Genomic DNA, 12,953 nt, shown 5'->3' with positions numbered 1-12,953 from the left:
TCAGAAGAATACTCTCGGACAGAAAACTCACTTCCAGAATCTCCTGCTTCCTCCTCCGCCTCAGATGCAGAGTCACTGTCGTAATCATGGTCTGAAGACGACTCAAAGAGCATGCGAACAACCTGCTGAGCGGTCACTTTGCGGCTAGCCATGATCCTAACAACAAATGGATTGCCAACAACAACTAGCACTAAAATAAGTAATAAACAAAGTGTTATGTACTACAAAAAACTATACCACTCACTTGCCTGAAAAAGCTACTCACCAAGCAACTACTCTGCACAGACACAGCAATCACCAATGATATCCCACTAAAAAGAAAAAAGAAAAAAGCAAATTAGACATATGACAACACAAACATCACTGTGCTCAAATCTAAGGACAATGTCAAACACACAATACTGCATTTAGTACACCACCTACAAACATGTCATTCATGCATGTCAACAATACTCCTTTGGGGTAAATTGCTTTCACTTACCTAAAACATGCAACTATGCAAACCGCAGGACAACTACTGCCAAAACCGCAACGATCCACAGCAAAGGAAGCAAAAGCGTTGAACTAGAAAAAAAGAAGAAATAAATTGTTATAATCACAAATACAAATACTTTGCCAGTTGACAAACACCCCACCACCAAGAACTTAGAAGTTGTCCCTGGTACCTAAGTGGATCCTGCCCCCCTCGGGGGTAGATGGGCGTAAAAGAATTGGCCGGGGCAGAAATGGGCAACACCTCTGTGCCCCCTTTAGGGGGCGACCCTTCCCAAAGGGGGCACCCCCAGCACAACACAAAAAAAAAAAAAATCCCTGCTGTATTGGTGGTTTCTGCCCTCCTTGGGGGCAGATGGGCCTACAAAAATAGGGGCAGAGAAGGCCAATTCGAACTTTCCCCACTTTAGGGGGGCAACCGTTGCCCAAGGGGTGCCCCCAAACACAAAACACACACACACACACACCACACAATCCCTGTCGCCTTGTGTGTTTCCTCCCCCCCCCCGGGGGCCAGATCGTCCAAAAAATGGCTGGTCTGCCATCGGGGGGGCCGAAACAGAAAAATAAAATAGCCCCCAAGGGGAGCGACCCTTGCCCAAGGGGTTGCCCCCAAAAATAAACAATAAAAACAAAATCCCTGGTGTCTAGTGGATTTCGCCCCCCCCGCCCTTGGGGGCAGATCAGCCCACAAATTGGCAATCTGCCCCCGGGGGGGGGCGAAATACAAAAAAAATAGCCCCCCAGTGGGGCGACCCTTGCCCAAGGGGTCGCCCCCAAAAGAAACTTTACAATAAAAATAAATCCCTGGTGTCTAGTGGATTTCGCCCCCCCCCGGGGGCAGATCGGCTGAAAAAAAGGCGATCTGCCCCCGGGGGGGGCGAAACACTAAAAAAATTGACTCGGGGGGGCGACCCTTGCCCAAGGGGTGACCCCCCAAAAAAACAATAAAAACAAATTCCCTGTTGTCTAGTGGATTTGCCCCCCCCCCGGCTGCAGATCTGCCGAAAAAAAGGCGATCTGCCCACGGGGGGGGGGGCGAAATACTAAAAAAATAGCCCCCCAGTGGGGCGACCCTTGCCCAAGGGGTCACCCCCAAAAGAAACTTTACAATAAAAAGAAATCCCTGGTGTCTAGTGGATTTCGCCCCCCCCCTGGGGGCAGATCCGCCGAAAAAAAGGCGATCTGCCCACGGGAGGGGGGGGCGAAATACTAAAAAAAATTGCCCCCCGGGGGGGCCACCCTTGCCCAAGGGGTCGCCCCCAAAAGAAACCTAATACTAAAAAACCCTGGGGTCTAGTGGAGCAGGAATCTTGTGAAAACAGGCACAGGGGGAAAGGAAAAACCCTTTCCTTTCCCCCGTGTCTGTTCCCCCCCCCAACCCCCAAAAACGGAAAGGACTCACCTGTTGAGCTCCTTTCCTCCTCGCGCTCTGGAAGCAAATGGCTTCCAGCGCGCCCGGCAACACTAGATGACGTCGGCGCGCTGTGCGCGCGCTGAGGTCATCGGATTGCCGGGGGGGGTCGGGGCTGGAAGGGGAAGGTCTTCCCCTTCCATCCCCGCCTTGGGGGTGAGGGGGGTGCACGGGGGGCGTGCTAGCGCTCCCCCAAGTTCCCCTGTGCCTTGGACGAGGTGACCTCGTCCAAGGCACAGGGGAACTGTAGCATTGGACGAGGTCACCTCGTCCAAGGCACAGAAGCGGTTAAAGACCCACTACCAGATCAGACCAGACCAGGCCAGCCGCTGCAACATGCATGATGCAGGGCCAATAAAGCAACCCCCCAGCTCATTGAGACCCTCATGAGTGAGTAGCCGCACTCTACAAAAACTGATTGATTGATAGATAGAGTTGAATGGAGTGGCATCATGTGGAGGGGCACAGAGTGGCGTAGAGTATAGTGGCATGGAGTCAACTTTTAATAGAGTTACTTAGAGCAGAGTGGATAAGCATAGAGTGGAGTAAAGTGGCATGGAGTGGCATACAGTAGAATAGACTGGCGTAGGGTGGAGTAGAGAGATATAGGCGGTCATTCTGACCGCGGCGGGCGGCGGTCGCCGCCCGCCATGCGGTCACCGCCAAATGGCCGCTCCGCGGTCAGGAGACCGCAGATGCCATTCTGGCTTTCCCGCTGGGCCGGCGGGCGACCGCCAAAAGGCCGCCCGCCGGCCCATGGGGAAAGACCCTGCAACAAGGAAGCCGGCTCCGAATGGAGCCGGTGGAGTTGCAGGGGTGCGACGGGTGCAGTTGCACCCGTCGCGATTTTCACTGTCTGCAAAGCAGACAGTGAAAATCTTTATGGGGCCCTGTTAGGGGGCCCCTGCACTGCCCATGCCAGTGGCATGGGCAGTGCAGGGGCCCCCAGGGGCCCCACGACACCCGGTCCCGCCATCCTGGTTCTGGCGGTGAAAACCGGCAGAAACAGGCTGGCGGGAAGGGGGTCGGAATCCCCATGGCGGCGCTGCAAGCGGCGCCGCCATGGAGGATTCCCTGGGCCAGGGGAAAACCGGCGGGAAACCGCCGGTTCCCCTTTTCTGACCGCAGCTTTACCGCCGCGGTCAGAATAGCCCGGGAAGCACCGCCAGCCTGTTGGCGGTGCTTCCGCTGCCCTCCGCCCTGGCGGTCAGAGACCGCCAGGGTTGGAATGAGGGCCATAGAGTATAGTGGATTAGCGTAGAGTGCAGTGGACTAGTGTAGTGTAGAGTACAGTGGCATGGAGAAGAGTGGCATAGAGTGGAGTGGCATGGAGTAGATGTAGGAAGATAGCCTTTCTAGCATTGTTACCCCCACTTTTGGCCAGCTTGTGATTATATGTCGGTGTGTTTTTACTGTCTCACTGGGATTCTGCGACCCAGGACCCTAGTGCTCATAGTGGAAACCCTATTTGTCAGTGTGTTTTATATGTCTCACTGGGACCCTGCTAGCCAGGACCCCAGTGCTCATAGTTTGTGGCCTGAATGTGTATACCTGTGTAGTGCCTAACTGTGTCACTGAGGCACTAGCAAAGGTGCCCCCACATAGTTCAGGGCAATTTCTCCAGACCTTGTGAGTGCGGGGACACCATTACGCGTGTGCACTACATATAGGTCAATACCTATATGTAGCTTCAAGATGGTAACTCCGAATATGGCCATGCAACATGTCTAAGATCATGAAATTGTCCCCCATGCCAAATCTGGTATTGGGGTGCCAATCCCATGCATCCCCGGGGCTCCACTATGGACCTCGGGTAATGCCAAACCAGCTCTCTGGGGTTTTCTCTGCAGCTACCGCTGCTGCCATACCCACAGACAGGGGTCTGCCCTCCTGGGGTCTGGGCAGCCAGTCCCAGGAAGGTAGAACAAAGGATTTCCTCTGAGACAGGGTGTTACACCCTCCCCCTTTGGAAATAGGTGATAAGGGCTGGGGAGGAGTAGCCTCTCCAGGCCTCTGGAAATGCTTTGAAGGGCACAGATGGTGCACTCCTTGCAGAAGCCTACACTGGTTTAGGGAACCCCCAGTCCCTGCTCTGGCACGAAACTGGACAAAGAAAAGGAGAGAGACCACTCCCCTGTCCATCACCACCCCAGGGGTGGTGCCCAAAGCTCCTCCAGTGTGCCTCAGACCTCTGCCATCTTGAATCTAGAGGTGCGAGGGCACTCTGGAGGCCTCTGAGTGGCCAGTGCCAGCAGGTGATGTCAGAGACCCCTCCTGATAGGTGCTTACCTCACTAGGTGGCCAATCCTCCTCTGAGGGCTATTTAGGGTTTCTCCAGTGGGCTTTTCCTCAGATAACGACTTGCAAGAATTCACCAGAGTTCCTCTGCACCTCTCTCTTCAACTTCTGCCAAGGATCGACCACTGACTGCTCCAGGACGCCTGCAAAATTGCAAAAAAGTAGCAAGAAGACTACCAGCAACATTGTAGCGCCTAATCCTGCCGGCTTTCTTGACTGTTTCCTGGTGGTGCATGCTTTGGGGGCTGCCTGCCTTCATCCTGCACTGGAAGCCACAAAGAAATCTCCTGTGGGTCGAAAAAATCTTCCCCCTACTCCAGCAAGCACCAAACTTCAGCATCACTGGTACTCTGGGACCCCTCTCATCCTGGCGAGCTTGGCCCCTGGAACACAGGTGGTAGACCCAAGTGACCCAGACTGTCCAGTGGGGCAACTGTCCAAATTTGGAGGAGGTAAGTCCTTGCCTCCCCTCTCCAGACAGTAATCCTGTGCACTGCATGAACTGCAGCTACGAGACATGTAAAGCTCATGCAATACCACATAGTACTTACACACATGAAAGAAAAAACTCAGTGTTACAAAAATAAAGGTTTCTTTATTTTGGTGACACAAATGCCAAAAATACCTGAGAGACTATACTCCCTTAGGAGGTAAGTAATATACACAGTCTATACACTAGAATGCACAAATAGTTGTAAAAACAGTTAGAAAACAGTGCAAATAGTGAAAATCACAATAGGTTGCAATGGGCCTAGGGGGAACACAAACCATATACTAAAATAGTGAAATGCGAAAGTTGTTTTCCCACCCAGACAAGTGCAGTGTGTAGAGGGGCGCTGGTAGCGTAAGAAAACACCAAAGGTAAGTAATAGAACCCACCCCAGAGCCCAGGAAAGCAGGAGTAAATCACAGTAAGTTTCCTAGAACAGACAAGAACACGTGATAGAATATTATGCAAAGAGACTGCAAGACACCAATGATGGATTCCTGGACCTGAAGACCTGTGGAAGAAAGGGACCAAGTCCAAGAAGCACTGAAGTGTCCAGGGAGAACAGGAGCTCCTGCTAACCCGAATGAAGGTGCAAAGGAAGAACCACTGGTGAGAAGAACAGTCAGTACTGCACCCAAGAGGATGGATGTGGGTTCCTGGTTGGTGCAGATGATATCCCACGCTGGATGAATGATTGCAGTCTGGTTTGCATAGCTGGATTCTGCCAACAAGCCTTGGCACATGCAAAGCTCACGGTTAGCAGAAAATGGCGCTGCCTCTACCCAGGAGGGAGAGACAGAGGGGGCTCTCAGCAACTCAGAGAGCCCTCAGAATACCAGGCAGTGTGCACAGGAGTCCCACAGCACAGGGACACAGAAGGTGCAAATGGAGGCCTGCACAGCATGACACAAAGGGATCCCAGGCCACCGGAGAACCACTCAGGAAGCTGTGTGTCACAGGAAGGAGTGCTGGGGAACTGAGCTGTGCTGTGCATGAAGAACTTCATGGAAGGTCGCACATCAGCCTTGGCAACTGCAAATCATGTGGTGCACGGGGGTACTGTCTTGCCTGTGGATGCCAGCTCTTACCTCGACCAAAGTTACAGAGCTGGACCTTGGGAGAGTCGGGGTCACTTCTGTCCACCACCTGTGTTGCTGGATCCACGCTCGTCGTCAGACGAGGGGACCCACGCCACCGGTCGTCGCTGCAGAGGGATGCCTGCTGAAGCAGGGAAGTAACTCCTTCACTTCAAGGGCGAGTCCTTCGCTTCTTCTGGTGTAGGGTGAAGACAGGCAGTCCTCAGAGGATGCATGACCTGGAAACAGTTGCAGTTGCTAGCAGGTGCTGAAGATCCAATGTTGCAGAAGTCGTCTTTGCTTCTTTGTTGCAGTTTGTAGAGTTGCTGGAGGGTCCAGATGCAGTTTCGTCGGTAGAAGATGAAGTAAAGGATGCAGAGGATTCCTGCTGGAGTCTTGTAATCCGAATCCGAGGAAACACCCAGGAGAGAGACCCTAAATAGCCCTGAAAGGGGGATTGGTCAGCTACACAGGTAAGCACCTATCAGGGGAGGGCTCTGACGTCACCAGCTGGCACTGGCCAATCAGATGCTCCCAGAGTGCCCCACCACCTTGGAATCCAAGATGGCAAAACCCAGGAATGCTCTGAAGGACCTCTGTGCACCAATCCTGGGGTGGTGATGGACAGGGGAGTGGTCACTCCCTTTTCCTTTGTCAGGTTTCGTGCCAGAGCAGGGACTGGAGGTCCCTGAGCCGGTGTAGACTGGATTATGCAAGGAGGGCATCATCTGTGCCCTTTAAAGTATTTTCAGAGGCTCTGGGAGGCTAACCCTCCCATGCCTGTAACACCTATTTCCAAAGGGAGAGGGTGTAACACCCCTCTCTCAAAGGAAATGCTTTGTTCTGCCCTCCTGGGCTCGAGCTGCTTGAGCAACAGAAGGGCAGAAACCTGTCTGTTAGTTGGCAGCAGCTGGGGCTGCCTAGAAAACCTCAGAAGGCTGTGTTGGCAGTACTGGCAGTCTACTGTGGAGCCCCAGAGTGCATGGAATTGTACAACCAATACTAGAAACAGTATTAGGGTACAATTCCCAGATGCTAGACACCTTACATGGCCATATTCGGAGTTACCATTGTGAAGCTGGACATAGGTATTGACATATGTCCAGTGCACACTTAAAATGGGGTCTGCGCGCTCACAAAGACCTGGAAAATGGTCCTGGATGACATGGGGCCACCTCTGCTAGTGCAGGGGTGCCCTCACACACAGGTACTTTGCACCTAGACTTCCGGGTTGGAAGACCTGACATATAGGTGACTTATAAGTGACCTGGTGCAGTGTAAATAGCTGTGAAATGGTGCATGCACCATTTCACTCCAACTGCAATGGCAGTCCTGTAGAAGCCTATGTATGCGCTCCCTATGGGTGGCAAAAGTAATGCTGCAGCCCATACGGATGCCCTGGAATCTCAATGCCCTGGGTACCTAAGTACTATAAATGAGGGACTTATAAGGAGGCAATTATGAGTGGAATACTGTGTTAACAGTATCCAACAATCAATTTAAAAGGATAGAGAGCATAAGCACTGGGGCCCTGGTTAGCAGGACCCCTGTGACACAGTTAAACACACTGACAAACAGGCCAAATACCATAAGCACTGGGTTCCTGGTTGTAGGAAAGTACCATCTTGTCTGGCATGTTAACCCAATTTTTACATGTATGTCAGTTTGTTTCTGCCTGTCTCAGTGGGCTACTGCTAGCCAGGACCGCAGTGCTCATAGTTTGTGGCCTGAATATGTATACCTGTGTAGTGACTAACTGTGTCACTGAGGCTCTGCTAATCAGAACCTCAGTGCTTATCCTCTCTCTGCCTTTAAATTTGTCACTATAGGCTAGTGACCACTTTTACCAATTTCAATTGGCACACTGAAACACCCTTATAATACCCTAGTATATGATACCTAGGTACCCAGGGTATTGGGGTTCCAGGAGATCCCTATGGGTTGCAGCATTTCTTTTGCCACCCATAGGGAGCTCAGACAAACCTTTACACAGGACTGCCACTGCAGCCTGAGTGAAATAACGCACACTTTATTTCACAGCCATTTTAACTTCACTTAAGTAACTTATAGGTCACCTATATGTCTAACCTTCACTTGCTGAATGTTATGTGCAAAGTTACTAAGTGTGAAGGCACCCTGGCACTAGCAAAGGTGCCCTCACATAGTTCAGGGCCATTTCCCCGGACTTTGTGAGTGCGGAGAGACCATTACACGCGTGCACTACATATAGGTCAATACCTATATGTGTAGCTTCCACAATGGTAACTCCGAATATGGCCATGTAACATGTCTAAGATCATGGAATTGTCCCCCCATTCCAAATCTGGTATTGGGGAGCCAATTCCATGCACCCCCAGGGCTCCACTATGGACCCCGGGTACTGCCAAACCAGCTCTCTGGGGTTTTCTCTGCAGGTACTGCTGCTGCCACCCCACAGATGGGTTCTGCCCTCCTGGGGTCTGGGCAGCCCAGTCCCAGGAAGGCAGAACAAAGAATTTTCTCTGAGAGAGGATGTTACACCCTCTCCCTTTGTAAATAGGTGTTAAAGGCTGGGGAGGGGTAGCCTTTCCGAGCCTCTGAAAATGCTTTGAAGGGCACAGTTGGTGCCCTCCTTGCATAAGCCAACCTACTCAGGTTTAGGGAACCCCCAGTCGCTGCTCTGGCGTGAAACTGGACAAACGATGGGGAGTGACCATTCCCCTGTCCATCACCACCCCAGGGGTGGTGCCCAGAGCTCTTCCAGTGTGTCCCAGACCTCTGCCATCTTGAATCCAGAGGTGTGAGGGCACTCTGGAGGCCTCTGAGTGGCCAGTGCCAGCAGGTGACGTCAGAGACCCCTCCTGATAGGTGCTTACCTCACTAGGTGGCCAATCCTCCTCTGAGGGCTATTTAGGGTTTCTCCAGTGGGCTTTTCCTCAGATAACGACTTGCAAGAATTCACCAGAGTTCCTCTGCACCTCTCTCTTCAACTTCTGCCAAGGATCGACCACTGACTGCTCCAGGACGCCTGCAAAATTGCAAAAAAGTAGCAAGAAGACTACCAGCAACATTGTAGCGCCTAATCCTGCCGGCTTTCTTGACTGTTTCCTGGTGGTGCATGCTTTGGGGGCTGCCTGCCTTCATCCTGCACTGGAAGCCACAAAGAAATCTCCCGTGGGTCGACGGAATCTTCTCCCTGCTCCAGCAGGCACCAAACTTCAGCGTCACCGGTACTCTGGGACCCCTCTCATCCTGACGAGCTTGGCCCCTGGAACACAGGTGGTAGACCCAAGTGACCCAGACTAGTGGGGCAACTGTCCAAATTTGGAGGAGGTAAGTCCTTGCCTCCCCTCTCCAGACAGTAATCCTGTGCACTGCATGAACTGCAGCTACAAGGGCTTCTGTGCACATTTACACAAAATCCTATATGCACAGCCAAGCCTAGGTCCCCAGCACTTTGTCCTGTGATGCTCAGCTCCCTGAGTCGATCTCTGGTGTCGTGGGACCCTCTTTTGCAGTGTTGAGATGACCGCCGTGTTCAGACTTCTTGAACCCGTGTTCAAGGACTTCTGCGGGTACTACCTTCTTGTGCTTGGGCTCTCTACATTGCTGAGGGCCCCCTCTGTCTTCTCTCCCATGTGGCGACATCCTGGTCCTTCCCGGGCCCGGGCAGCACCCTTTTTCTTCAGCCACGACCTTTGCAGTTAGCAAGGCTTGTTTGCGGTCTTTCTCCAAAGAAGCAACTCTGCATCCTCCAGCACTCCGTGGGACATCTTCTGCACAAAGGAGAAGTTCCTAGCACCTTTCGTTGTTGCAGAATCTTCAGCTCCTTTCACCCAGAGGCAGCCATTTTGCATGTTCATCCGGGGTTTAGTGGGCTCCTGCCCCCCCAGACACTTTCGCAACCCTTGGACTTGGTCTCCTTCCTTTACAGGTCCTCAGGTCCAGGAATCCGTCTTCAGTGTTTTGCAGTCTGTTGTAGTCTTTGCAGAATCTCCTATCACAAGTTTACTGTGTTTCTGGGGAAGTAGTATCACTTTACTCCTACTTTTCAGGGTCTTGGGGTGGGGTATCTTGGACATCCTTAGTGTTTTCTTACACTCCCAGCGACCCTCTACACACTACACTAGCATAGGGGTCCATTCGTGGTTCGCATTCCACTTTCAGAGTATATGGTTTGTGTTGCCCCTAGGCCTAGTGCATCCCATTGTATTATACATTGTTTGCACTACTTTCTGACTGTTTTACTTACCTGATTTTGGTTTGTGTGTATTTTACTTACCTCCTAAGGGAGTATATCCTCTGCGATATTTTTGGCACATTGTCACTAAAACAAAGTACCTTTATTTTTAGTAACTCAGAGTATTGTCTTTCTTATGATATAGTACCTATATGATGTAAGTTGTATAGTAGGAACTTTGCATGTCTCCTAGTTCAGCCTAAGCTGCTCTGCTACAGCTACCTCTATCAGCCTAAGCTGCTAGACACTACTAATCTAGCAATAAGGGATAACTGGACCTGGCACAATGTGTAAGTACTATCTGGTACCCACTATCAGCCAGGCCAGCCTCCTACACTGGTTAGCAGGATCCCAGTGACACAGTCAAACACACTGACAAACAGACTAAAAATTGGGGTAACCATCCTAGAAAGAGGCAACTTTCTCACAGCATATAATTGACTGGCATAGAGTGTAGTGACCAAAAGTAGAGTGGAGTAGCATAGAGTCGAGTGCGGTAGAGTGCAGTAGACTAGAGTGCTGTAGTGTGGCATAGAGTGGTGTAGAGTAGAATGGCATGGAGTAGAGTGGTGTAGAGGGGAGTGTCATAGAGTGGAGTGGAGTGGAATAGAGTAGGGTGGTGTGGCATACAGTGGCAAAGAGTACAGTGGCATTGAGTGGAGTTGCATAGTGTTTAGTGAGGTGGCATAGAGTGGCGAAGAGAGCCATGGAGTGGCATAGAGAGGCGTGAAGTGGTGTAAAGTGGAGTGGCATAGAGTGGCGTACAGTATAGTGGCATAGGGTAGAGTGTCATAGAGGAGCGTGGTATAAAGTAGAGTGATGTGGAGTGGCATAGTTTGCTGTGGAGTTACATAGAGTGGGATGGCGTTGAGTAGAGTGGAGCGTTGTGGAACAGACTGGAGTGCTGTGGAGTAGAGTGTAGTGGTGAAGCATGTGGTGGCATAGAGTGACCTAGAGTACCGTGGCATTGATTGGAGTGGTATTGAGTAGAGTGGAGTGGACTAGGGTGAAGTGGATTATAGTAGTATAGACTAGAGGGGCATAGACTACAGTGGCAAACAGAAGAGTGGCATTGAGTAAATAGACATGTAAAGTGGAATGTAATAGAGTGAAGACTTATAGAGTAGTGTGGCAAAGAGAGGAGTGATGTAGAGTGGAGTGGTGTAGAGTGGCATAGAGCAGAATGGTGTAGAGTAGAATGGGGTAGATTCGAGTAGAATGGAGTGATATGACATAGAGTAGAATGACATACAGTTGAGGGGCATAGGGTGGGGTATAATAGAGTGGTGGGGAGTGAAGTAGTGTAGAGTGGCTTGGAGAAGCTTGGAGTAGTGTGCAGTAAAGGGTGGTGACAGAGTGATGTGGAGTAGAGTGTAATTGAGTCCCCTAGAGTAGTGTGAAGAGGAGTAGAGTAGAATCGAGAGGCATAGAGTAGAGTAGGATGGAGTGTGATAGAGTGGAGTGGTGTAGAGTGAAGTAGCATAGCGTGGTATGGCATAGAGTAGAGTGACATACAGTAGAGGGATGTAGAGTGGGATAGAATAGAGTGGTGTAGAATGCAGTAGTGTAGGGTGGCTTGGACAAGCCTAGAGTGGAGTGGAGGTTGGTGACAGATTGGCATGGAGTATAGTGGACTTGAGTGGCCATTAGTAGTGTGTCGTGGTGTAGAATGTATTGGTATAGAGTGGAGTAGAGTAGAGTGGTGTAGAGTAGAGGGGTTTAGAGTTGAGTGGTGTATAGTGGAGTAGATTGGCAAACAGTAGAGTGCATATAGCCGCACAGAGTGGCTTGGTGTTGAGTAGAGTGGCACAGAGTAGAGTGGAGTGACATAGAGTATAGTCGCATAGAGTGAAGTGGCGTAGACAGAAGTGGAGTGGTGTAGAGTAGAGTAGCATAGAGTAGAGTGCTGAGGAGTGGAGTGGCATAGAATGGTGCGGAGTGGCTAGCGTGGAGTGGAGTGAAGTATAGTGACAGAGAGTTGAGTTTCACAGAGTAGAGCTGAGCAGCATAGAGTGGAGTTCATCAAGTAGTGTGGCACATAGTGGTGTAGAGTAAATTGGAATAGAGTGAAGTGTTATAGAGCAGTTTGTTGTAGTGGAGTGGTATAGAGAAGAGTAGAGTGGAAGAGTAGAGTAGAGTAAAATGGCATCGAGTAGAGTGGAGTAGACTAGAATCCATAGTCTAGAGTGACATTGAGTAGAGAGGAATACAGTAGAGTGTTGTAGAGTAGAGTGGCATAGAGTGGCAATGAGTGGTGTAGAGTAGAGTGGAGTGGCGTAGAGTGGAGTGGAGTGAACTGGCATAGAGTGGAGTGGCGTAGAGTTGTGTAGATTAGAGTGGTATAGAGTAGAGTGACATGGAGTGGAGAAAAGTGGAGTGGCATGGAGTAGTCTAGTGGTGTAGCGTTCAGTACAGTGATGTAGAGTATAGTAGAGTGGCATAGAGTACAGAAGCGTAATGTGCAGTGGCATAGCATACAATGAAGTGGCATAGAGTAGAGCAGCATAGAGTACAGTGGCATAGAGTAGAGTGGAGTATAGTAGACTTACATCAGGGGGCCTAGAATAGAGTGGAGTGACACTGTGGAATAGCATAGAGTGGAGTGGTGTAGAGTAGAGTTGAGTATAGTGGCATAGAGTTGCATAGAGTGGAGTGGTGTTTAGTAGAGTGGAGTGTTATAGACTAGAGCGGAGTGACATAGAGCAGGCTGAAGTGTTATAGAGTGTATGGAGTGGCATACACTGGCGTAGAGATGAGTGGCATGAAGTGGAGTGGGGTAGAGTGATGTAGTGTGGAGTGGAGTCGCGTACCACAACATAGGATGGAGTGGAGTGGAGTGGCATAGAATAGAGTGGTATAGTGTGGCACTGTGTATGGCAGAGTAGCTTAGAGTAAAGAGGCATATAGAGCCTTGGAGTGTCATAGAGTGAATGTAGATTGGTGTGGAGTGGCCTAGAGTAGAGT

Source organism: Pleurodeles waltl, chromosome 5, assembly GCF_031143425.1.
Source record: "Pleurodeles waltl isolate 20211129_DDA chromosome 5, aPleWal1.hap1.20221129, whole genome shotgun sequence".
In the NCBI taxonomy this organism is placed as follows: Eukaryota; Metazoa; Chordata; class Amphibia; order Caudata; family Salamandridae; genus Pleurodeles; species Pleurodeles waltl.
This window is presented reverse-complemented; position numbering follows the sequence as displayed.